Source organism: Lissotriton helveticus, chromosome 4_1, assembly GCF_964261635.1.
Source record: "Lissotriton helveticus chromosome 4_1, aLisHel1.1, whole genome shotgun sequence".
Lineage (NCBI taxonomy): Eukaryota > Metazoa > Chordata > Amphibia > Caudata > Salamandridae > Lissotriton > Lissotriton helveticus.
The window spans coordinates 2,138,088,269-2,138,112,991 of NC_136063.1; the positions used below are offsets into that span (position 1 = coordinate 2,138,088,269).

Below are 24,723 nucleotides of genomic sequence, written 5' to 3' on the forward strand. Positions count from 1 at the left end.
GTCAAGCCATTTCTCAAGCCTCACATATTTGACTTTCACCTGGATGTGTTTGTAGCTTTCTGCTGAATTGTGCCATGGAATTGAGTCTGATTAGTGTCATAATTAAGGCATTTGTTTTTGTTACATTGCCCCAACCTATTTATTGTTACAATGTGAATACGATAAAGCGTGGTTAGTATATACATCTATTATTTAATTTATGATAAGTGTTAAATAATTTTACTAGTTTTGTAACATGTTTTACGGGAGACAGTTAAGCATCCAGTGTTACTTTGGGTAAAAATAGCATGAAATGAATAGTTAACTTTAACTGGCCCTTAATAATTGGTACATAAACTTGCTCCAGACTTAATTATATATAGGTTCCAATGCAGTTTCGATTTGAATTTGCAGTTAACCCATGAACAAGATTCCACCATCATAAAACTCAGCAAAGGAGTTAGACATATTGGCACCAGTGCCGCTGCTGCTATTTGACAGTTTAGTTAAATCAAAGATTTATAGTCCAATTTATCAAGCACACTTTCTCGCTTCGTTGGCCATGTTTCTGTTCAGTTCGCTATAACGCTGGGAAATGTTTTTTGTTTCATTTGACGATAGGAACACAAGCTACTTGATCTGTTTGTGAAAAAGTGTTAGTCTGGTTTGTATTTTTGTTCCCATTACATTTACAACAAGCATTTACAATGCAATGGTCTCGGCATTATTAAAGGTAGAGTTATTGGCATTGCTCATGACGTTTTTTTTAAAAATCAAAAATAAATGGCATTGTCATTTATATTGCCAATAGCTTAATCGCTTGCATATGCAAGACCTATTGCATTAGCACCCACACACAGAGTAAGTAATAGAGTGCGTAGTTGATAGTGAGTAGGAGAGTTATTAGTAAAGAGAGTATTAGAGAGCGAGTAGTAAAAAGTGGAAGTGAGTATTAGATAGTGAGTGAGTAGTAAAGAGTCCTAGAGCCACACACATTTACATGCACAGCCACACCCTTACATATACAAAGTATTTTTAGTTTCAGTAGTGAAGAGTGAGTAGTATAGAGTCACTAATTATGAGTGAGTAATGTTGAGTAGTATAGAATGTGTAGTACGGTATTACAGTAAGTACTATACATTAGATGCTATTTAGTAGAGTGAGCAGTAGCGAGTAGTTAATATTGAGTATTACAGTGAGTAGAGTGTTATGGAGTTGTATAGTAAATATTCGAGTGAGTATTGATAATATATGATAGTGAATAGTGTAGAGTGACTATTTGAGTATTTATGAGTAGTAGAGTGTGTAATAGAGCGTTATAGTGAGTACTATAGAGTATTTATTTGTGTACTAAAGTGAGTAGGGAGTATTAGAGTTGAATAAGTACTTTAGTAGTAGAGTGAGTAGTTGATATTGAGTAGTACAGTGAGTATAGAGCATTAGATATTTGTCGCGTAACTAGTAGAGTGAGTAGTGAGAATATTAGAGAGTGAGTAGTAAAGAGTGAGTAGTAGTGTGTAGTAAGTTGTGTGTAGTAGACAGTTTTTGTAGAGTATTAGTCAGTACCTCACAACATTTTTTCTCATTACTAAATCTATTAGGCAGTAATAGAGAGTTGTAGAGTAAGTAGTACAGTATTAGAGTGAGTACTAGAGAGTGATTAGTAGAGAGTCATGAGCGGTACTGCCAAGTGAATATAAACAACATGGTTAACCGATGCGATGGAGGCTAATGTGTATTAAACAGCCGAATAAAAAAAAACATAAGCAAAGATAATCAATTTGTTCTAGGGTATTGTTCTTACAAATATATTTCACACTAGACACGTTTGCGATGATTTAAAATAGGCACGGTAACAACAAGGTCACGATCGTCCGTCCCCAAAATACCGTCTCCGAATGTCTCACGATTTCGATAGGAATAACAATCTGATAAACAAAATACAATATTTAGTTTGAAGACGGTTGATTCGATGCAGCTGTAGCCCTCCTTTGTTTGAACACCAAGCTTCTCTCCCCAGCTCACCTCTTCCTGAAGCACGGTCAGTCCTCGGAGTATTTTTAATGCGAATTTATATAGCGCGAACATTACCCGAAGGTGTAAGAGCGATTTACATAAAAACTAGTTGCGATACATAAGGATTTAGGATTATGAGTTACATAAAAGATGCAAACAGAAAAAAATTGCAAATGTACAAGTGCTAAAGTCACACAAGGAAGAGATACAAGCAGAAAAAATTGCAAATGTACAAGTTGTAGTCACACAAGGAAGAGATACAAACAGAAAAAATTTCAAATGTACAAGTTGTAACGCCACTCAAGGAAGAGGTAGAAATGGATAAACTCTAAGAGTCATATAGGAATGGTAGAGTACAGGTCTACTACATATACTCGTGGTTAGTTATCTCTATATACATGTATATACAAATAGTAGAATTTCTTGGGTCAAGGCCCCCAAAAAATGGCATTGGCATTTACAATGCCAATAGCTTAATCTCTTGCAAATGCGAGACCTATTGCATTTACACCAACACACGCACACAGAGCCACACACACACATAGATGTGGGTGTGGTGGTGATGGTGAATGTGGTGGTGGTGGATTTGGTGGCTCAAACAGCTCTCACAGTGCACACAACTCAGACAGCTCTCATTCCCCACACGGCTCTCACAGCTCAAATTTCTTACACAACTCTCCCAGCATACACAGCTCTTACAGCTCTAACAGCTGTCACAGCCCACACAGCTGTCACAGCTCAAACAGCGCTTACAGTCCACACAGCGCTTACAGTCCACACAGCGCTTACAGTAGTGGCCCCTAATCGCAGCATTTGTTGCCAGCCAGCGTTTAACTCGCTGAGCCGTCTTGCCAGCTAGACAGCGTCTTATGTTGTTTCTTTAAATCAGGGGTAGTGACGTCCAGCGGTGATTAACTATCAACTGTTTCCCATTAACATGGGATTAAATCAAACATAGATAAATACACAGTGAGCGGTTGGTCGGTCCTGGGTTAGGGTCAGTAGTGGTGAAATGTGTGTTTTTGACACGTTTTCTTGAGTGCTTAAGAGACTGGTGCTGTCTCCCCAGGGTGAAGAACCAGTTTGTACAGGGGCCCCTTTGATTTTATCATCGACATACCACGAGCAGTGAGCTTGATTTGAACCAATTCCAATCTTTGCATAGAACAGGAGTGGGTGACTAAATGCAAATATCCCAAATTAATGCTTTTGAAAACTGAAGTGCTCTTCCATTAGACTTCCGGGATCACAGCTCTCGCAGCTCAAATTTCTTACCCAGCTCACACAGCATTCACAGCCCTCAAAGCTCAAACAGCCTCACCCTTACACCACAATGAAAATACTCTGAAAATGTCCTCTTGCATGTTTCTCGCAAGTGCTATTCTGTTGAGTACTTACTACACGAAATATCTAACCTTTCATTAAGGATGGGAGAGAAAGGAAACATACTTCTAAATCCAAGAACTTTAAGTCATTCAACTGGTGATGGGAAACTGAACCCTGATGAAAATTAGCTGATAAATTGAAGGTGTGTGCTGTACAAGTAGCAAACAGTCATTCCCAAGCAGGAGTGACCGCAAAACTCTAAAGTAAATGTGGAAGCAGTGTCATGAGAGGGCTAGACCCAGCGCATGGAGACTAATGCAGGAGCTGAGCACAAAACGACTCCATAGCCTGACTGGCCACAAAAAGGGCGGGGGGCTACATGCCCAGCAGCTAAAGAGGAGCTTGCTTTTTATTATTATATATCAGAAGTTGTCGATCACAGCTCCGCAACTACAGTCAGGAGCCGACAACTGTTAATCAACTGAAATCACGAAGGTAAGGGCAAAAAAGTAAATGTAAACGTTAACCAGACGTTCGCCACGCACATGTAATATATTAGACAGTATCGTGAAATCTTCACCATGATGCTGAGCTCGAGACAGACAAGAAAAAAACATACATCCAGAATCTAGAAACCAGAAAAACAGGCATGGGTGCAGTATATTAAGACAAAGGCTGCCTTTTCAATCAATCCAGCGAAGCATAAACCTATCGTGTCCCCACAGCCTGGTTAAGCAGCGCCAAAGAAGCGATGAGGTCGCTGCGTGATTCCCGGCCATTCACATTACCGAGGCGGCAGGGCGGGATCCTGTGGCCGTAGCCGGGTGTCCTGCTCCTTTTATTCAGAAATGTCCCAACAGCTGGAGGATCCGACCAGCCTGAAGCGGGGATGCTGCCTGTGAGCAGACCTTCAGTAGAGCAGGCTCTTTTGTTTCACCCGGGGAAGGAAAGGAGAAAGTGTTGCAGAGAGGGGGCCCGCTCACCGAGACCGTGTAATTAATGCATTTAAAATATTCTGACTTAGCCCACTCCCATCCATGTCCAGGACTCCAGGCTCTTGGAGCCTCTTCAGGACCTGTGCTAACAAGCGAGCTCCGCCATCACACCACCACGTTTCTCCGAGGCATTAGCAGGAATGCCTCGGAGAAAGCACGGTCCTTTTTCGGATTGAGGGGCGTGTTTTCGTTCTCTCCTCTTCCCATTGGCTGGAAGGTAAAATTCCAGCCAACGGGAAGAGGAGAGAAAGTAAATAGAAAGAAACGAAAAAACCCACCCCTCAATCTGAAAAACACGGGGCTTGAACAGAGTGACGCCCCTCTCCTCCAATGGCTGGCCTCCGTTTAGGAAGCCAGCCAATGGAGAAGAGGGGCGGGTTCAAGCCCCTACTAAGAAACATTAAATCTCTGGGCTCCGCCCACTGCTACGCAGTGCGACGCAGTCCTCGACCTAAAAAGTGTTTGCAATACAGACTGGTTTGTATTTTTCCCTCCATTACATTTACAGTGTTTACAATACAGACATGTAATTTAACAACTGGCTGCTTAAAAGATCAGCTTAATGATGCCTCTATTGTTTTACATGTGCTGTGAAGTAGTATGATGCACACAACCAATTTAAGTGTCGAAGAACGCAAGTCTTGTTGAATCTCACATCACAGCGAATTTCAATAAAATATAAAAAGAGCATAGCGTCCATAACCATAAAGGTATATGCATCTTAGTCACATATTGGACGGACATTGGAGTTGGTGTGGTAGATATTTAGGTGCATATCTGCAACAGCCAGTAATAATTATCTCTAAGCTCACATAGAGCAAGCATAATTATCGACGGCTAGCCCTGTTTATATCGCAGAGATAGTGCGTTATCAACAACGCTTATCTCCAATGCAACAGCGATAGGCAAAACCTTGTTGATAGGGCTGGGTGGTCTCAGCCTTATAATCCACCATCCATAGGCTATTATGATATAGTCAGTTTTAAAGGAGGCGTAATGAAACCTGCGGTTAGCGCTACTTTTATCATCGCTATGCAGTTTAGCGTGCAGCTTGATTGGAGAAATGTGTTAGCGACATTACCCACGTTATTTTAGTCAGTTACGCCCACTTTGCATGTCATTAACGCTGCAAAGCTGGGCATTGAGGAAACTGGCGCAGAGGCATAGGAACACGCTAGCGTGTCATGTGCGATAAAAATATCGCCGCTTTTGCCCAAAAACAGACGCTAAAGCTGCAATATTTTTATCACGGGCCTTGATGATATGCTCCTTAGTCTCCTGGGAGTAAAGTGCATCATATGCTAAAATATTTATTGTAGCAACTTGAGGAATGTATTTCTTGATAGTTTACACGTATGTGTTCCAGAGCAAATGTCTATTGCCACATGCTGATTGTGCGTTTATTTAGCCAATTTTGATGTGTCCGTGGTGACTTTGGCAGATGTATTAGTTTTGACCTAAAGCGAAAGACCCGTATCTTTAAAAACAAACTTCTGAACTTTTCCTTATTTAATAATTTATTATGAACAGCTGTCTGACTTTCACGGAGAATATATTCGTTGGACAATGTGTTAAATTGATTAATTTGCATCCACTTTTCTGTACTCTTAATTTCGTTTTCTTTATATATTTCTGCTTCAGAGAAATTTAGCAAATTGTCTCTTCTCTTCTTCACACAGTCTGCATTGATCTGTAAAACTGTTTTGTACATTATTGGGGTACGTAGACGAGCCATTTTTCTTTGGTCGTATGATGGAGTGTTGCATACCAAGTTAAGTGTACAGTTGTGCACAGATTACAAAAGCTCATAGTTGTTGTGCAGTTTGGTCGTGGTGTGTGTGCTAGTGGCCTTCCTGGGATTGACTTAATCTGGGCATAAATAGACCCATTGGAATGATCTACAGTGCACTGAGTTTGCAATACACTTAGGGTATCAAGTAAATTCGGTGACTCTACTGAGACTAAGCTGTATACACAATGCTACCTCATGTAAATGTGAACTTCTATATTTATCTCACTTCCTAAAGCCATATAATCCTCTACCTCTTACATGTTTGCGGAAATGGAATATGATATGTTAAGCCTTAACCTACCTCTTAATGCATAATGCACATTCGGAAAGGATATATATCTATATTCACCCAAAGCCGTATAATTATCTACCTCATATCTTTGTGTTGTTATTAGTGTGACTATACTGTTGATCTGTAACCTGCTTTTTATGTGAAGCGCTCTGATACCCACGGGTCTTGTTCGCGCTATACAAAACGTTATAATAAATAAATACATTCAGCTTAGTCTTCTAATATAGTGTCTGTTTAGCTACAGTTGGTGTGTATTTCTGACGATTCACATTTCTAGAAGCTTTAATAAAATGTAAAAGTCTCATAGGAATACATTTCGCTTTCTTACTGGTTCATATTATCTCAGGTAGGGGTCTCATTCAGTGGCCGTTCTTTCAAATGCATTCACTTTGCTATGTTTCGCTGTCTATCCCTTTTTACATTTCTCCACTTAAAGCTCAAACTACATATTTGACTCCTTTTGTATTGCATTCTTCTGTGTGGGTAGTGCTTGCCTCTGTTATGGCACATGCTTGTATATTGGGGTCGTCCACTATGTTGCTTCATTGTGTGATTTTCCAAGCCAGCTGGAGGCAACTGATCATATTTGGTCGTCCAACAACTTCCAAATATACACCCTGACAAAAAGTCATCCCTATTGGATTTGGCACTGCTTTGCTACTTATTTTCTTAATTTTTTGTTTACATTCCTGGTATGAAGTGTCCATACCAGTTGTTTACTTAATAATGAAGCACAGGTGTCTGATTCTGTGGTCCACTCTTGGAGTTTCTAGTTGTACTGATTTTGGTCCAGGAGGGCATGACCTGCCAAACACCACCAGGCGTGTTCCTTCAGTTATTTCTATTGAGTGCAACAGATCTTAATTTGTCTGGCAATTTTGTATGTTTTTGCGAGTGACTCTGTAGTGCCATGTGCCCAGAACAATTTGAAATGTTCTCTTAGTTATCTCTGTGAGTAATATTCATAAATTTTCAAATGGTGTGGTTAATAGCAAACTAACAAACATGAAGGAGGTACCCTTTTTCAACTGGAAAAGGGAGAGGGTGTATGACACTACAAAAATAAAGAACTCCCTTTCCCTGTTTTTGTACAGGATGAGGCTCTGTGCCTCTTGCACTCTAAAGTGGAGTATTTACCATTCTATTTCTCAACTAATAAGTCTAAGGTAGGTTACCAAAAGGACATTTTCTGGATTACAAACAAGTCAAATACAGTAAAAACAAAATTGTTTTTATTTTTTTTTTGTTTTTACTGTTTTTGACTTTGCTTTTTTGTTTTAGTGGCCTGTTTCCTGTCTCATAATTTCCTTCAGCTCAAAAGTGCCCCTAATTTTTAGTTGCTAATTCCCATATTATGATGTGTGAATAACGGATGTATTGTAGTATCTAGACTTTTTTTCAGTTTTCACTTGGCCCTTAGAGTTCTTTCCATCGTGTTTAGGATCTGGAAGGTAATTTGTTGTAAATGTTCCCTCTGTAAATTTGCCTAGGTTACTGTTGCATTGGTTTTCCTGAAAACCCCAATGAAGTGGCCTTTGCAAATATCAACATGATTGCTTTTAACCCCTTCCGCGCTGATGACTGAACCGCTCCGTCATTAGCCGCGGTAGCGCTGTGCTGATGACAGAGCGGTTCCGTCATGGTCCGCTCGACGCGCCTGCGCGGCGCGTTCTATTGAGCGGGCGGGGCCATGACGGAACTGCTCCGTCATGAGCACAGCTCAACCGAGGCTGGTGACGGAGCGGTTAGCGCCCTTAGCGCTGCGGCGGAATAGCAGCCGCAGCAAAGGTGTTAACTACTGACAATTTGGTCTACTCTTTTTGTCTTTAATTCTAGCTATTGTATTAGATTTCTATCTATCAAATGGTTCACATTGAAAACGTCATTAAATGTGGTCTGGTTCCTCGACCACCTGCATCATGCCTCCTTGTAGTGTAGCATGCCAAATCGTGTTAGGTGGGTCACTCAACAATAAAATGTTAGAATTGTTTGGCTAATTCTGTACCACGTCTCCTTTGACAGCTGTAAATCAAACAAAATTCTAAACCACTCCTTACATAACAAACCCTGCTTACAAGCATCTGTTGCCACACTCACAGTGGCGTTACTATGTTGCTTCCTTATCTGTTTCAGCATCCAGTGTGACGTGGAACTCTAGAATGTCTCATATGGATTTTTTGTCTGTTGTTTTTATCTGAATGCCATATTGTTCACTACTATTACTACTGAGGCGGAGCACATTCACTTTTGTAAAATTTGGCTGTTAGTGTTTTGTCTCGCTTCCCTGACACCATAGTGCACTATTCCAAGCTCCTAATCAATTCTCAAATGTATGAATTTGTCCTTTTGTCATAAATTTCCCTAAGAGTCTTATGTCTCCCTCCTTTTTTTAATCAATTTACACTGGTGTGGATAGGTATTGAGCAAAATATTGTCAGTGGCTGACTTTGTGATTTAGTGTTACGACCCGAAAAGTGCTTCAGTGATGATAGTGTAGTACAGATGTTGCAGCCTCACTGCTTTAGGGAATTGCACAACGTCTCAAAGATATCCGGATTGCTGGTTAGGTCACATGGGCCAGGTGATTGGCTTATTCACTTTTTGACTATTCGCCTGAGTTTTATAAGGTAGACTTATAAGGCCGCCACTGCTTACCATTTGTTGGCTTTATTATCCCCCTCATTCGTTGTTAATTTATCACCTTTTATAAGCCTTACTTCCTCTTCTTGTTTGTCCCCCCCCACCCGAACCATGGGCATATTACTTGCGTTGGTCACTTTTTAAATCTTTTGTTTCTTTTTGGTTAAACACTCCATGAAAGTGTCTCCCTTGTGTACTTTGCTTTGGCGGCGAGGTGAGATAAATAAGGCCCTCTGTGGCAGATGCAAGGTGTCTGAGCGAGCAAAAGGTGTGTGTAGCAGAGGCTTCTGGTGGGTCTGTGGGTGTAAGGTCAGGCGGTGGCTCATGAAGTCTGGTCCTTGGGTGTGGCGGGGGGTGAGTTTGTATGCATGGGGGTCAGGAGCTTGAACTGGCACCTCTTCAGCACGTGGAGCCAGTGGAGGTCTTTCAGGTGATGGGTGGTGTATGTCCTCTTGGGCAGGTTGAGGATCCATCTGGCTGCTGCGATATGGCCGTGCATTGCGGTAGTCATGCCAGCTGGTGACTAGGGCCTATCACAGTTTTCCTTGTGCCGATGGAGAGCCATTTGAAGACTTTACTGGGCATGCAAATTGTGTGAAAGCAGGCCGAGACAACGGCGTTGACCTGATGTTTCATGGACAGTTTGCTGGCCAGCATGATGCCGAGGTTACGGGCGTGGTCTTTCAGCGTGGGAGGTATGTACCAGCTCTGCTGACCATTAGGAGGCGTTCCAAAGAGTGGCGTCTCCGCCAAAGATCAAAACTTCAGTTTTGTCTGTGCAGTCGTTTTATAGGCATACGACTGCGTGTTGTACACATTCAAAATGAAGGAGGTGGATATCTCCAAGTGGCTTGTTTTTGTTTATTCTATAGGTATGTGAACAGCATAGGAGATGTTGTACAGTATCACTAGAAACTTTTGACAAAGCCAGTACGCCCCAGAGGGGAGACCTCTTTGTGTGGCTCTCCTTCCTATAATATAGGAGAATTCCCCCCGGCCTCCACCTCCCCGGCCCGTCTATCCATGGTCCCTGTATAATTTATGAATCTTAGTAGACATTTTAGGGATCTTTTCTGGTAGGCAAATTCTAGCAGGGATATTTGTAAGGATTTAAAAGTATCTGAGACTATCTCAATAGTGAGTGCTTGAAGCCTGTATAATATCCTGGGTGTTCCAGGTGTGTTTATGGATGCAGTACGCCGGAGATATTCATGCGCTGTCTGTTGCAAGACATTGTGGGCTCACCAAAAACATACAGGGCCTTGAAGACCACCCACTGCTTACTATTGTTTGTGCTTTTTTGTCACTTATTTGCCAGCTTGTCATTCTTGTGTCTGTGCCTCCCATCTGTTTTCCAGCAGTCTCTCGTACTTCTCTCCCGGTGCTGTTGCTGCCAGTTGCATGTGTGCTTATCCACACCCCTCTGTGCTGGGCTTGCTCTTGTTCTTCCATAACCTTTGTGTTGCTCCCCCTCCACGCCCTCCTTTTCTTTCGTCTATTGCTTCTCCTCCCCACCACCAACCTTCGTGCTGCTTCCCCAGCTTACGTGATAGTTTTTATTTACTGTTACAAATCGATAGATAGAAAGTCACTTGTCATTTTGTAGCTGCGCTTATGTGTGGTGCACACAAAATGACATGCCTGCCGCACTTTCTCCCACATTTTAATAACTTTTTTTGTTGGCCATGCTCAGCAGCTTCTGATGCTGTACAACAAGGCTAAAACCAAGGGGCAAAGCCAATGGGTCCAAGAGGCTAGACTTAATGACTGTCAATGCTTTTGCTAGTGTTCCATAGCCTTGTTAAATAAGTGGTGCCTTTAGACACCACTGTCTTGTCCATCTCAGGATGGACAAGACATCCTGTAGCTGTAGGTAAACATTTGTCACTGATCTCGCCAGAGGCTGTGCAATATGCCATCAACATTCGATTTGGATTCTCTCCCAAACCAAACCTCAACGTAACTTTTTTAGTAGGAAGTCAGACTCTCTCTGTCGGGTGCATTTTCGTCATCTAGCTCAAGGAATATTAATGGTATTTGATTTGTCAACTAGGTGAGTTGTTATGGGGTTATCAAATATTTGTACTTCTCTTATTAAACGGAATTGGTCTTAGTGTATCAATCAATCACGGCATTTATAAAGCGCACTACTCACCCAAAGGGTCTCAAGGCGCTAGGGAGGGGGGGTCCGCTACTGCTCGAACAGCCAGGTCTTGAGTTGCTTCCTGAAGGCGAGGTGGTCCTGGGTCCGGCGGAGGTGGGTCGGGAGGGAGTTCCATGTCTTGGCGGCGAGGTAGGAGAAGGACCGTCCTCCTGTGGTGGCTCTTCGGATGCAGGGGGACGGCGGCGAGGGCGTGGCCGGTCGATCGAAGCTGGCGTTTGGGAGCGTAGAAGTTGAGGCGGCTGTTGAGGTATCCCGGGCCTTGGTTGTGTAGGGCTTTGTGTGCGTGGGTGAGGAGTCGGAAGGTGATTCTCTTGTTGACCGGGAGCCAGTGCAGGTCTCTCAGGTGTCCGGAGATGTGGCTGCGCCGGGGGATGCTGAGGCGTTCTGGATCCGCTGGAGTCTCTTCTGGAGTTTGGCGGTGGTTCCGGCGTAAAGGGAGTTGCCGTAGTCCAGACGGCTGGTGACGAGGGCCTGGGTGACCGTCTTCCTGGTCTCGGTGGGGATCCACCGGAAGATCTTACGTAGCATGCGCAGGATGTTGAAGCACGACGAGGAGACTGCGTTGACTTGTCTGGTCATGGAGAGGGAGGAGTCCAGGATGAAGCCCAGGTTGCGTGCGTGGTCTGTAGGTTGGGGTGCGTTGCCCAGGGCGGGGGGCCACCAGGAGTCGTCCCAGGCGGAGGGTGAGGATCCCAGGATGAGGACTTCCGTCTTGTCCGAGTTCAGTTTCAGGCGGCTGTTCTTCATCCATTCGGCTACCTCTATCAACTCTTCGTGTAGGTTGTCTCTGGCGGTGGCGGGGTCGTTGGTGAGGGAGAGGATCAGCTGGGTGTCGTCGGCGTAGGAGATGATGTTGAGGTTGTGCTGGCGTGCGATGGCTGCGAGGGGGCCCATGTAGACAATGAAGAGGGTTGGACTGAGCGAGGAGCCTTGAGGGACGCCGCAGATGACTTCGGTGGCTTCCGATCTGAAAGGAGGGAGGCGGACTCTCTGTGTTCTCCCGGCGAGGAAGGAGATGATCCACTCCAGTGCCTTCTCCTGGACTCCGACGTTGCTGAGGCGCTGTACTAGGGTACGGTGGCAGATAGTGTCGAAGGCCGCGGAGAGGTCTAGGAGGATGAGGGCCGCTGTTTCTCCGTTGTCGAGCAGGGCACGGATGTCATCGGTGGCTGCGATCAGGGCGGTCTCGGTGCTGTGGTTTGCCCGGAAGCCAGACTGCGAGGGGTCGAGGGATCCGTTCGTCTCGAGGAAGGAGGCCAGCTGCTGGTTGACGGTCTTCTCGATGACTTTTGCAGGAAACGGGAGCAGCGAGATGGTGTCTTCGGTGTTGATCGGGGTCCAGGCACGGAGGGTGGTGGTGGGGGCGGGGGTTCGGTTGTGGCGTGCGTCGGTTGAGTGCTGAAGCTGTTGTGTATGTCCGCGATCTTGTTGTGGAAGTAGGAGGCGAGGGAGTTGCAGAGGTCTTGCGAAGGGATGATGTCGTTGTTTCCGGCGTTGGGGTTGGAGAGCTCTTTGACGATGTTGAAGAGTTCCTTGCTGTTGTGTGCGTTGTTGTCCAGTCGTTCCTTGAATGCGGTTTTCTTGGTGGCGCGGATGAGTTGGTGGTGCTTTCGGGTGGCGAGCTTGAGGGCAGCCATGTTGTCCGGAGTTGGGTCTCTGCGCCAGGTTCTCTCGAGGGCTCGGCAGTTCTTCTTGGAGTTCTTGAGTTCGTCGGTGAACCATGGGGCTTTCTTGCTGCCGGGTCTGCTAGGCGGGGTCCTCAGGGGGGCGAGGTCGTCTGCGCAGTCGCTGATCCACTTGGTGAGGTTGGTGGCCGCCTGGCTTGGGTCCGGTGTGCTGGTGGGAGGGTTCATGTTCAGGGAGGTTGCGAGTTGGTCGGCTGTGATCTTGTTCCAGCTTCTGCGTGCAACCTGTTGCTGGTGGTGGTGGATCGTGGTCCTTCTGAAGCTGAAGTGGACGCAGCTGTGATCCGTCCGGTGGCGTGGCTGAAGGCGATGTCCTTGCTGGATGAGAAGACTGGATCGAGTGTGTGTCCGGCGTAGTGGGTGGGGGTGGTGACCAGCTGCTTGAGTCCCAGGTTAGCGAGGTTGTCCAGCAGGGTGGTGGTGTTGCGGTCGTTGTTGTTCTCCAGGTGGAAGTTGAGGTCCCCGAGGAGGATGTAGTCAGCAGAGCAGAGGGCGTGCGGGCTGATGAAGTCGGCGATGTCTTCGCTGAATTGCGTGCGTGGTCCCGGGGGTCTGTAGATGAGGGTGCCTCTGAGGGTGGTCTTGGGGTTGATGTGGACCTGGAAGTGAAGGTGCTCGGCGGGTGCGAGGGTGTTGGTCGAGCTGCGGATGGTGTTCCTGTGGATGATGGCGACGCCTCCTCCTGTGTTGTTGATGCGGTCCCTTCGGATGATCTTGTAGCCGTCTGGGATGGCGATGGCGATGTCGGGCGCTGAAGAGGCGTTCATCCAGGTTTCCGTGAGGAAGGCGACGTCCGGTGCAGTGGTGTCGAGCAGGTTCCAGAGCTCGACGGCGTGTCTGTGGACGGAGCGGGTGTTGAGCAGGATGCACTTCAGGTGGGTGCTGCTGGTGTTCGGCTTGGTCTTAGTCGGTGCTGGTGTAGCGGAGGTCTGGATGCAGGTGAACTTGCAGGATTTGCAGCAGAAGGGTCCGTGGGTGCGTCTCGGGGTGGCTCGGTAGCACCCCGGGGTTCTTCCGGCGTTGAGTGCGTAGAGTTCGGTGGCGTCGTAGGTCCGTCGGGTCGGCTTCCGTCGGCGGGGGCCAGGGGTCCTGGCGCTGGGCGCGGTCCAGGCGCGGACGGGTGTATGATCTCTGGAAGTATAAGGGCTAGCCTCTCTTCTAGCTATTCATGTCTATTTTATAACATGCATCGAGGAGAGATGTGCAAGTAAGATTTGCATTGCTAGCTGTCCTTTATAGGTTTCAGCAGGGTTGTAATGTTAGCATCAAACATAGGCTAAGGGTTTATTTTAGATATTGCTATTTGTTAATATGATTGAGTCATTGTAGGGGCAGATGGGTGGTAAAGTTTTTTTGCTGCAGTTTCATTTCTGCCGAGCCTCTAGGGTTTCTCATTGACCTGCAGTAATTGGTGGAAATGGCATGTCTCAGGGTTGCCCTCATGTGAGTTGATTGATTCACCTCTTGAACTTCAAAATCTTTCGTAAAAGTATGCAAGTATTAGTCCATTTTCTTTATCCATAACACCAATGCGCCATTTGTATCTCACTCCTGGAATTATTTGTTTCAGGGCTTGTGCAAATGGCATTTACTTGTTGCCATATGCACTGCACTTGTGGCTTAGAGATGTGTCTTTAAAATGTATTCACTAGCAGTGTGGTAAATTTGCCCTTTATTGTTGTCACTTATCCGCAATGAGACCATGTCCCTTTCTGTTTATGGCGTACCTAGGCTTCTTAGGTCTGCTTCTATCCTTAATTTGACACCAGGGTTTATTTTTTCTGCAGCTTCAAGGGCAATAACAATGCTAGGCTAGACGACCCTTGTGGCTCACTACAATGTGTTTCTTTTCCTAAATCGATTTACGCCTATTTTCAGCCCGTCTCCTTTCAATATTTGGAAAGTGTCATGTCATAATGCAAAACTTTTTTCCCACTAGGTTTGTGTCTTCTGGCTGTATTTAGTGATACTATTGAGACAATCAGCCGACGCTTGCTTTCAGCGCTCTGTAAACTGGCTGTTAAATCTCTAATTGAAAACAGCTGATCTAAGCATTTTTTCCAATTTCAGGCCTTCTGCCTTCCTCCTGCTCCCAAAATGTTAGAAAAATTAGTTAATAAGAAATTAATGGATTTTCTCGAAGATTCTAATATCCTTAATCCCTGGCAGTCTGGCGCAGGAGATCTTCAGAATTCACACTTCTGGAAGTATCTGAAACTAGTCGCGTTGGGTAAGTCAAAATGTGTTAATCCTTTTGGACTTGTCGGCAGGTTTTTTGACTTTTGCACACGGTGCTCCTTTAAATACAGAGGTCAGGCCTGGTCGTGGTTCCAGCCTTTCTTTGCAAAAAGAAAGCAGGTGGTGTCAGAAGAGAAATCTGAGTAATGGAGTTCTGTAGGGTTCATCACCCAGTATGACATTGAATATTTAAATGTCTCCTCTAATCTCCGTGATTGACATTTCCATCAACTCCAATGCGGATGATACCCAATTGATCTTGTCTCTCAAAGTACTCTTTTGGGTCTGAACTAAATTTTAAGAACTGTTTCATCTCCTGGATGGAACCTAACCATCTCAAATGCAACGCGTATAAAACCAAGATACGTCTATTTGGGGGGGCGGGGGGAGGGTTTTCCTCACGGTATTGGTGGCCCACCAATCTTATTCCCCTACCTGCTCCAGTGTGACTGGCTAGGAATTTAGGAGTAACATTTTATGGTGCTCTTGTCTTTCCGACCAAGTTCTGTCAGTGTCTGGCACTTGTTTTTCTCTGATTTAAATCTCTAAAAAAATTCTTTCACTTACAGTAAGGAAAACGGTAGTCCATGCACTTATTGCCTCCAGACTGGACTACTGCAATAGCAGCTGTAAAATTAGTGTTAAAACTTTCCTGCAATAGCTCAGGGGCGCAGGAACTTTCACTAACTACCAGCCCACAAACTACCAGTCCACAAGATCTGTTTAAATCTGACTTTGGTGTTTAGAGCTTTCTACTCAACAGTCCTGAAGTACCTTTCGAATCGTTTTATGCATTACAGGACCAAAGGGAATCTCATATCTTTTAACACCAATTTGTTATGAATCCCTAATTTCAGGCTTTAAAAGAGGCGGAAAATATTTAACCTTGTTAGCTTCCAAGGCCTGCAATCTGCTTTCTTGCTGTTTTTAGTTTGTGTAAAACTCCTAAAAACCTGGCTCTTTTCGGCACCTGACGAGTTCTGCAGACAGTTGATTTAATCATCTCTTGTTTTGGTCTTTTGCTCCCCTTTTGGGACCTTTCTACCGGTGTTGCTGTTAGTTAATGGTTATGTTTCTGAAATAGCGCCTGTATGGTCTCCTCTAAGTGACAGTGCACTTTTACCATGTAATCCGTCTATTAATTAAAAAAGCTCATTCCTCGCCACCACCATGTATTTTCTAAAATGCTACTCTTGTGCTCGCCGATGTGATGAACTCTATTAAATTATGTAATGGAAGAATAATGGCAGTTTTTTTTTCTTTTTCAAAACCTTTATTGCACCTTTGAATTCACACAGCTGTAGGCCTACAACCCGTCCAGGCTGGCCGCCATCACAATGATATAATCAACATGCAGTAATATTTACTTAAAATCCGGATGTTACGACATTTACAGTACATTACCACTGCTTTAGAAAAAAGGCACCACTCAATCATTAATCAATCAGTACGGTTTTCTGTTTTCTGTTTTTACAAGAACAAAACAATAGAAACGTGAGGAAGCACATTATGGTCATTCATTGTTAGTTAGTAGGCACCACGGCTAAGTAGGGAAGCGCCCCACCCCAGTAAAATCTCCCTCCAAAACCTCCACCCGACCCCGAGACCTGTTATCGTGTGTGTGCAGGGCCCTTCGGGCACTGTTTCCAAGGTATCCACTCCAATTTGACTCTCAAGACTGGTCTAGAAAGCCTTGGTGTAATCCAAGGTCTGTGACCCTTCTCCCTCGCGGACCCCAAGGGGGCCCCTAACCCACTTCCTCTTCGTCATCCGACCCGTCCTGCTCTTCCTCCGGCAAGGGATCACAAATCTCCCCTCTGTATACGTTCCATTTGGTCCAAATTTTGTTCCACTTCCCCGGGCACGCTCTATTGGAGTACACCGCCCGTTCTGTCACCATAACCCTGTCCATGTTAAGGCACCATTGTGCCGTTGTCGGTACTTCTGCAGCTCCCCATTTCTGTGCGATGTCACGTTTAGCCACTATCAAGCCCACCGTAACCCAGGTTTGACCATGTCTAGACACGTCAGTAGCCTCCCACACATTTAGGAGGCACCGCCGTGGATCGGGCAGCAGCGAGATCTCCAGCGTTTGTGATATCGTCCGCATTATTTGTCTCCAAAACTCCTGGATACGGGGGCAGTCCCATATAGTGTGAAAAAATGTGCCCTCCTCCCCGCACCCACGAAGGCAGTAAGGGTGTTGTGTTCTGTTAATGCGATGTAGCATGGTTCTAGTATAGTATACCCTATGCAAAACTTTCAATTGTACAAGTCTCAGTTGCGCGGAGATACCCACTTCCTTAGGTGATGCTATCGCCTCATTCCACTCATGTTCATCCAGCTCCCCGGTGTCTTCCACCCATTTCACCTTCAGCCAGGCCAGTGGGTCCGGTAGGTTATTCAGTAATTTGCGGTATGTAAGGGAGGTCGCACGCTCAACCATGTATTCAGTGAGAAGCCGGTCTTCAAGTGGGGAGGAATCCGGCAAGTCAGTGTCTGGGGGTATGGCCGCCAGCAGCGCGTGTTGTATCTGAATGTACCTGTATAGTTCCCTCTCTCCCAGGTCGTATAGCTCTCTTAATCTGTCAAAAGTTACTACTGCGCCCCTCTCCCAAAGATCCCAAACTGTGGAAATCCCTATAGCGTCCCAGTGGGAGAAGCCTCTGCTGTTTCTCATGTTGCCCAAGGCTCGCGAGTCCCACAGTGGCGTGAGCTTCGTGATCCTCCCCTTCCAGCCCAATGTCGCCGTATGCCACAGCGTCGTGGTTAGCCTGGTAGGCCCCTCCAGTTTACGTATTTTAGACTGGTCATATAATGGAGCAAATAGAGTATTCGTGCCTAGTTGTGCCCTATCTGCCTGAAATGCTGGCTCGGTCTGCGGAGTATGTATCCAGTAGTTAATAGGCTTCAGTTGTCGCCCAATAGTACAATTTCTAATTGGGGAGCGCAATTCCTCCGTCATACCACCCCCTGTGCAGTTTGGCTTGCGCGATACGTGGCGGGAGGTTGCCCCACAGAAGATTTGATACCAGTGCTGCCACCTTCTGAAAGAATCGAGGAGCCACTGGATACGGAGTATTTTCGAGTACATACAGAAATCGAGGCAAGGACATCATTTTGTACAGAGCGGCCCTCCCCAGCAACGTGAGGGGCAGCCCCGCCCAGAATTTAACATCCTGCCTAAGCCGCTCAATGTGAGGCCCCAGATTTTTGTCCATAAATTCCACTGGATCCCTTGTGACATGGATACCTAAGTACTTGAATGAGGATCCGGCGATCCTCAGAGGGCATTCTACGCTCAGTGCTGGAGTTGGACCCTTCAGGACATAATTCTCCGATTTGGTCCAATTTATTGTGTAGCCTGAACTTTTACCGGGGCTGTCACAGAGTTGTGAAAGGGCCGGCACCCCATGTTCTGGATTCGTTAGATATACCAGCATATCATCTGCATAAAGGGAGAGCCGGTCCTCACAACCCCCCGCCCAGCATATTCCCCTCAACAGTGGCGTGGTCTGTATTAGGGTGGCCAGCGGTTCCAATGAAATTGCAATTAGCAATGGTGAGAGCGGGCACCCCTGACGAGTGCCTCTCTCCAGCGGGAACGTGCGCGAGATATGGCCATTAGCCACCACTTGTGCAACTGGGTCCGTGTACAATAATCTAATCCACGCAATAATCTTGGGGCCAAACCCAAAACGAGACAGAACCTCAAACAGGTAGTTCCACTCTACGAGGTCAAAGGCCATCCTGGCATCTAGTGCCAGTATTACTGCTTGTGTTGTGATCCCCTCCGCCCGAGCCAGCACCCCATGCAGCCTACGCAGATTTAGCGCCGTGTTCCTGTGAGGCATAAATCCGGACTGGTCCGGATGGATAAGGGTGGGCAGATGAGGTACAAGTCTGGTCGCCAAGAGTTTGGCGAGGATTTTAACTTCTGCATTGAGCAGCGAGATGGGTCGGTAAGAGGAGCAATCCTCCGGCGGTTTCCCTGGTTTGGGAATGGCTACTATAGTAGCCAGTCTCTGGTCTGGCGGAAGTATTCCTTTTTCTAGACATTCACTATACATGGCCAGCAAATGTTTACTCAGTATCTCAGGATTGATACCATTCTATGGGTATGCCATTTGGTCCAAGCGCCTTGCCCGGCTTCAGTGCATTAATCGCCAGCTGTATCTCCTCTGCCGTGATTTCCGCATCAGCCTCTGCAGGAAGTGTCCGCATCTCAATCTGCTCTAATGCCGTTGTGGCCATTTCAGGTGTTACGCTCCGCACAGGGGTGTATACCCCCTCAAAGTGGGCCGCGAGCGTCTCGACGATGAGTTCTGGGCTAGTGTGCATCTCTCCCTGCCTGTTCCTCACTTGTTGAATGCCCCTAGAGCTACCTCCCCTCTTATCTAGCCAGGCTAGCATCCTACCCGCCCATCTCTCCCTGCCTGTTCCTCACTTGTTGAATGCCCCTAGAGCTACCTCCCCTCTTATCTAGCCAGGCTAGCATCCTACCCGCCTTATCTCCCACCTCATAGACCCTAGTCTGCGTGTCAGCGATATTTCCCTTCACTTGAGTTCGTAAATAGGTCCGTGTAGAGTTGCTGTTGGATGTTAAGTGCGTGTGCTGTTGCCGGTGTGGGCTGCCTCTCATGTGCCTCTCGACAGCTCCTGCAGTGTGAGTTCGAACTTAGTGAGCTCCAAGGCTCTCTCCTTTTTGTGACCTGTGATCGAGGTTATGGCTTGGCCCCTGAACACCGTCTTATACGCTTCCCATAGAACCTCCGAGGAGCGCACCGAGTCCACATTCTCAGTGAAGTACTGTGTCGTTACTGTTTTAAGAGCCCTACGAACCTGGGGGATCCTCAGGTATGCAGCGTGTATAGGGAATAGTCGCCTGCATGCCTTTCTGTGGGTGGAAATCGTCAGAGTTATCGGGGAGTGATCCGAGATTCCCCTAGGGTGAATGTCTATGGTATCTGTGTTGGGTGCTGATGCCGAGGGTCAGGAAGTGGTCAATTCTTGACGGGCTACCATGCACTGCGGAGTGGAAGGTGAATTGCTGGGACTGGGGGTGGGAGCGCCGCCATACGTCAATTAGACCCATGGCTGACATAAAAGGTTGGAAGTGGGAAGGTCCCACTATCCAGCTGAGCGTCCAAAATGGCGTTGAAGTCACCCCCCAGAATCACGTCCCCCTCGGGAAGGGCTAGCAAAAATTCAGCTAGTTTCGGGAGCTGCACCGAGTGGAGCGCTGGGGGAATGTATACTGAAACCAGATTGAGGAGTCTGCCCTCCCACTGCCCCTGCACTGTCGCGAAGCACCCTTGATCGTCAGTCTTAGTCTGTAGTGGAATGAACTGTGAGGCTTTCTGTAGTAGAATACCGGTTCCCCTAGATCCAGACGTAAATTCTGAGTGGACTAACATTTTATACCCTTTCCTATCCATGGCCTTGGTAGCCCCTCCCGTTAGATGTGTCTCTTGTAGCAGCGCTATAGCGGGTTTCTGTCTTTTCAGTGTGGTCAGCACTAGTCCCCGTTTGATCTTATCCCCTAACCCTCGCACATTCCATGTCCGTAGCCGTAAGGGCGAGCCCTGCGAATTCGGGTCTATGTCACCCGTTGCGATTGATGGGTTATCTGTCATTTATGGTTATAGAGTCGCTGTAGTGTTCAGCCCGCTCCGTGCCCTGGAGTTCACCTCCACCTTTGTACCACACGCTATAACGGGTTCTGACAGAGGAGCTAGACCATCTTTGTAGAAACCAAGGTGTTGTTACATCTCTTGAATACTGAACATCGTTTCTCGACCATACATGTGTGTTCCAATCAACTTCAAAACAACCCCCCCCTCCCTGCCCCCTGCTTAACGGACTTCCAACTGCCCGCCTCCCCAACTGAGCAGAGTGCTTATCCCATCCCAAAACCAGAGTACTTGCGTGTTGGGGGGAGAGTGTCTCCCCAGGCAGGCGGCATCCCTGCTCACTTCCGGGGCAAACCAGGCCAGCGTCCAGTTGCAGCTACAAAAACAGTAGTCCCAGAAATGGGAGACAGCGGCCCTTTACTCCCCTTCCGATCCGAGTCATTCATTTCCATCTGCTTCCACGACGTCTTGAGTTGGGGACCTTCCCGGCCCTCCTCTGCCCGAAGTTTGTGACCCCGTCCGGCTGTCATCACGGTGTCCGGTATTCGGTCTGTGAGTCCTCCGAGTCCTGTCCGTAGTATGCCAGCCCTCAAGCCAATCCCTAGCCACCTCGGGGAAATCAAAGAACCAAACTTTTTTATCAGCAACTACTCGGAGTCTGGCTGGAAATAGCATTGAGTAGGGCAATTCCTTTTCTCTTAGTGTTTTTTTCACCTCATGAAAGGTCCTCTGCTTTCGGGAGACCTCCGCTGTGTAGTCCGGGAAGAATGACACCTTGGAGTATTGAATCTGGATGGCCGGAGCCACCCTAGCCGCTTGTAAAATGGCGTCCCGGTCGCTGAAGTTGAAGTCTCGCTAGGATCGGCCTTGGAGGGCCTCCCGTTTTTGGCTTTCCCCTGGCACCCTGTGGGCCCTTTCCACTGAGAAGAAATGTGAGAGGCCTTTGGGTTGTAGTTGGTTCTTGATCATATCCTCCACGTAAAGGTCCATTGCACCCGTAGTTTCCGATTCCGGTACACCTAAAATTCGGACGTTGTTCCTCCGCGAACGCCATTCTTGGTCGTCCAGTTTCTCCTTGAGTAGTTTGTTGTCCGCCTGCAGTTTACCCATTTCAGTTTGTAGTTCTGACAGATCCTCGACCAGGGACTTGGTCACCACCTCGACCTGTTTCACTCTCTCATTAATCTTCTGGAGGTCCGCGGGAATTAGGGTGACTTCAGTCGCCGTCGCCTGCACCTGAGCCAATGCCGCCAGGACGTCGTCCAGTGTAGCCTTCTTCAACCCCTCCGCGTCCGCCATTTTCCCGGCAGGCCTGCGCTGTTCTTGCGGGGGAGTTTGTTTGTCATAGGCTAATTTGTCGAGTTTGGCTTGTGTGGAGTTGTGCCTGGGGCACCTGTTCGCCATATTGGTCAGCCAGCAAATGTCCTGATCGCCAACTGGGGTTGCCACTTGGTCAGGGAAGAAGACCCACTCGTGGCTCCTGGGTGGTGTCAGCGCGCGTGGTAGCCGCTGCTTAGGATTCAGTATCGACCTCCACCCGTGTGTTATGGCCCACTGATTTTTCCACCGTGACTAAGGCGGGTTCGAGTCTAATCTCTCACAGACTGCTGAGACCCCGGTTATTCCTTATGTCGTAGTCCAAGGATTACGAATCTTGCCTCCCTTCACGTTGTCCCTGTGCAGTGCGGCGCTGAGACAGGCTCCGCGACCCGCGGAGGGCACTCAGTGCGACAGCTAGGGCGACCAGATCATGGGGAGTCTGCCCCCGGCGCCGCTCGGTATATCATTGCGTGGGGGAGGGGGGGCTTGGTGCCTCGCGGAGTCCCGCGTCTCACTGATGGTTCTCACTGTCTGCCCCTTGAGTCCGCTCACAGCTCCTCGAACCCCCGGTTTCCCCCTCCCGGTCACGCAGCTGCGGACCTACTCACTCGGGGGCCCGTATCTCCGAGCTGCCGGGTTTGCGGTGTTTTGGGGCGCTCCGCCGCTTCCGACGATGGTCCCACCTCCAGAGCTGCGGCGCCCTCTTGGTCCCACCTCCAGAGCTGCGGCGCCCTCTATCTCGCGTTGCTCCCGGTGGTACAGCAGCGCCGGTATATTCACCCTCCGCCGGTCTTCAGGATAGTGCAGTGGACCGCCACTTCCGGTGACGGCACCCGACTACACTCCACTTCCGCCCGGGTGCCGTCCACCAGCCACAGCGCTGCCTCAGCGAGGCCCACAGGCCCCTCCTCGCACCTCGTCGTTCCGTCGGTTGCTGGGCCGCTGATGCTCCGAAACTTGCACACTGGGCGCCGCACGGTCACCAGACCCCGTCTGCCCCGAAAGCGTGAAGGATTAAAACGGATTAATGTGCCGGATTTAATTGGGAAGCAGCCTTGCCGCAGGAGCCTCCCTAAGCTGCGGCCGCCATCGTTGGCTGCTAGCCACGCCCCCATATAATAATGACAGTTTTTTGCCGAGTTTTATATAGCGCAAACTTAAAAACAAAAATGATTTTTTATTTTACACTTTATTTATTTTATACCAAAAGTAAGGACCGTTACAGTGCAACATACATAAAGTCTCATGTTGATTACTATACAACGTGCAGGCGCATCCAGATCATATTAAAGTGATATCCATGCCACCACAAGAGGCAGGTAGAGCATAATACTGTACAGACTTTACTATGGATGGCATACCATATTCCCCTCTGGGTCAACCATTCCATTCACAAGAGGTACATTCATCGGTTGTGTATTTGCTGGTTTATTTGTGGTGTCCGATATATCCTCAAGATACAGGTGCAACGGTTGCCATGTATAGAAGGGTCTTGCCGCAGGTGGTTGTAATTGAGAATAAGTGTCACTGCTAGTGCTACAGTATGTCATAGTACGCAGCCTTGACTAGATCGTAGGTGTATGCTTACTACCCCAGTTTAAGGCCAACTCAGGCTTAGCAATAAGCAATGGTGTATCGCCGCTTGGATCTAGGAAGGTCGTGCACATACCCAATGAGCGCCATTAGGGGCGAGGGTGCAACTGTAAAATCTAGCATCTTGGAAAGTTCCACGAACACGACTAAACAGAACCTCCCAACCTTTACACAAGTCCAAGTAAGGTGTGCAAAGTCTGCATCTGGGGATTGTCATTTCTAGACTTAGATGTGGTTTTGAAGGGTCAATACAGTGAGGCGCATTGGCGATTTGTATGCCCTCCACAAGAACTTAAAATGCAACAATTTATGCCTATAAATCGGTGAGAGACTGTGAATTTGCTCACAGCACCTACACCACTGTGTATCAGTAATGGGATGCCCAAGATCAGTCTCCCATGCCCCAGCTCTCCCGCATCACGGGAGGGCAACAGTGCCACTGTGGTCTTATATAATCTAGTCACCTGGTGTCATCCCCATCCTTGATAAGACCAGTCAATAGCGGGAACTGTGGCAGTACCAACGGGTAGCCGTGCACGACGGCCTTCAAGGCACCCTGTAAACTCTGGAGTATGAAGCAATCCATAACCATTGCATCCCGAAAGCGAGGGTCCTCTGTACCAGAGAACACATGCCCCTTCAGGAAAAGGTCACCAGGTGAAACATGGCCAATGTGTGCTTCACCGTGCACGTTTGGCGATTCCCTTGCAGGAGCGAGCTTTGATACCATATGTTTGTAATTAACTTGCAAACACATGGTGCCCCTGGCTCGCTCCCGCTAGGGAACCGCTTTGTTTGCTCTGGCCGCACTCCCCTAAACCCTCCCTCTTTTAGTGCGAGGCGCAAGTTTATATCACACAAACACAAGTGCCATGAACAGCAGCAGCTCGGGTCTGGTCAATCATGTTGGTCTCTTGGCTCCTCCACTGAAATTATGCTGCGTGGCATGGCAAAAGTGAAATTCGCTAAATTATCCAAGATTCTTACACAATTATGGAAATTTTGCCATGCCGCATTTTTATAGATCATAAATTCAATAGCATACCGTAT

At 47.3% G+C, this 24,723-nt stretch overlaps 1 protein-coding gene across 1 annotated transcript in view; it reads left to right on the plus strand.

Moving 5' to 3' along the window:
• Nucleotides 1–24,723, plus strand: part of RLIM (ring finger protein, LIM domain interacting) — a 129,329-nt gene that overhangs the window by 800 nt on the left and 103,806 nt on the right. The gene's annotated exons all lie outside the window — the stretch shown is intronic.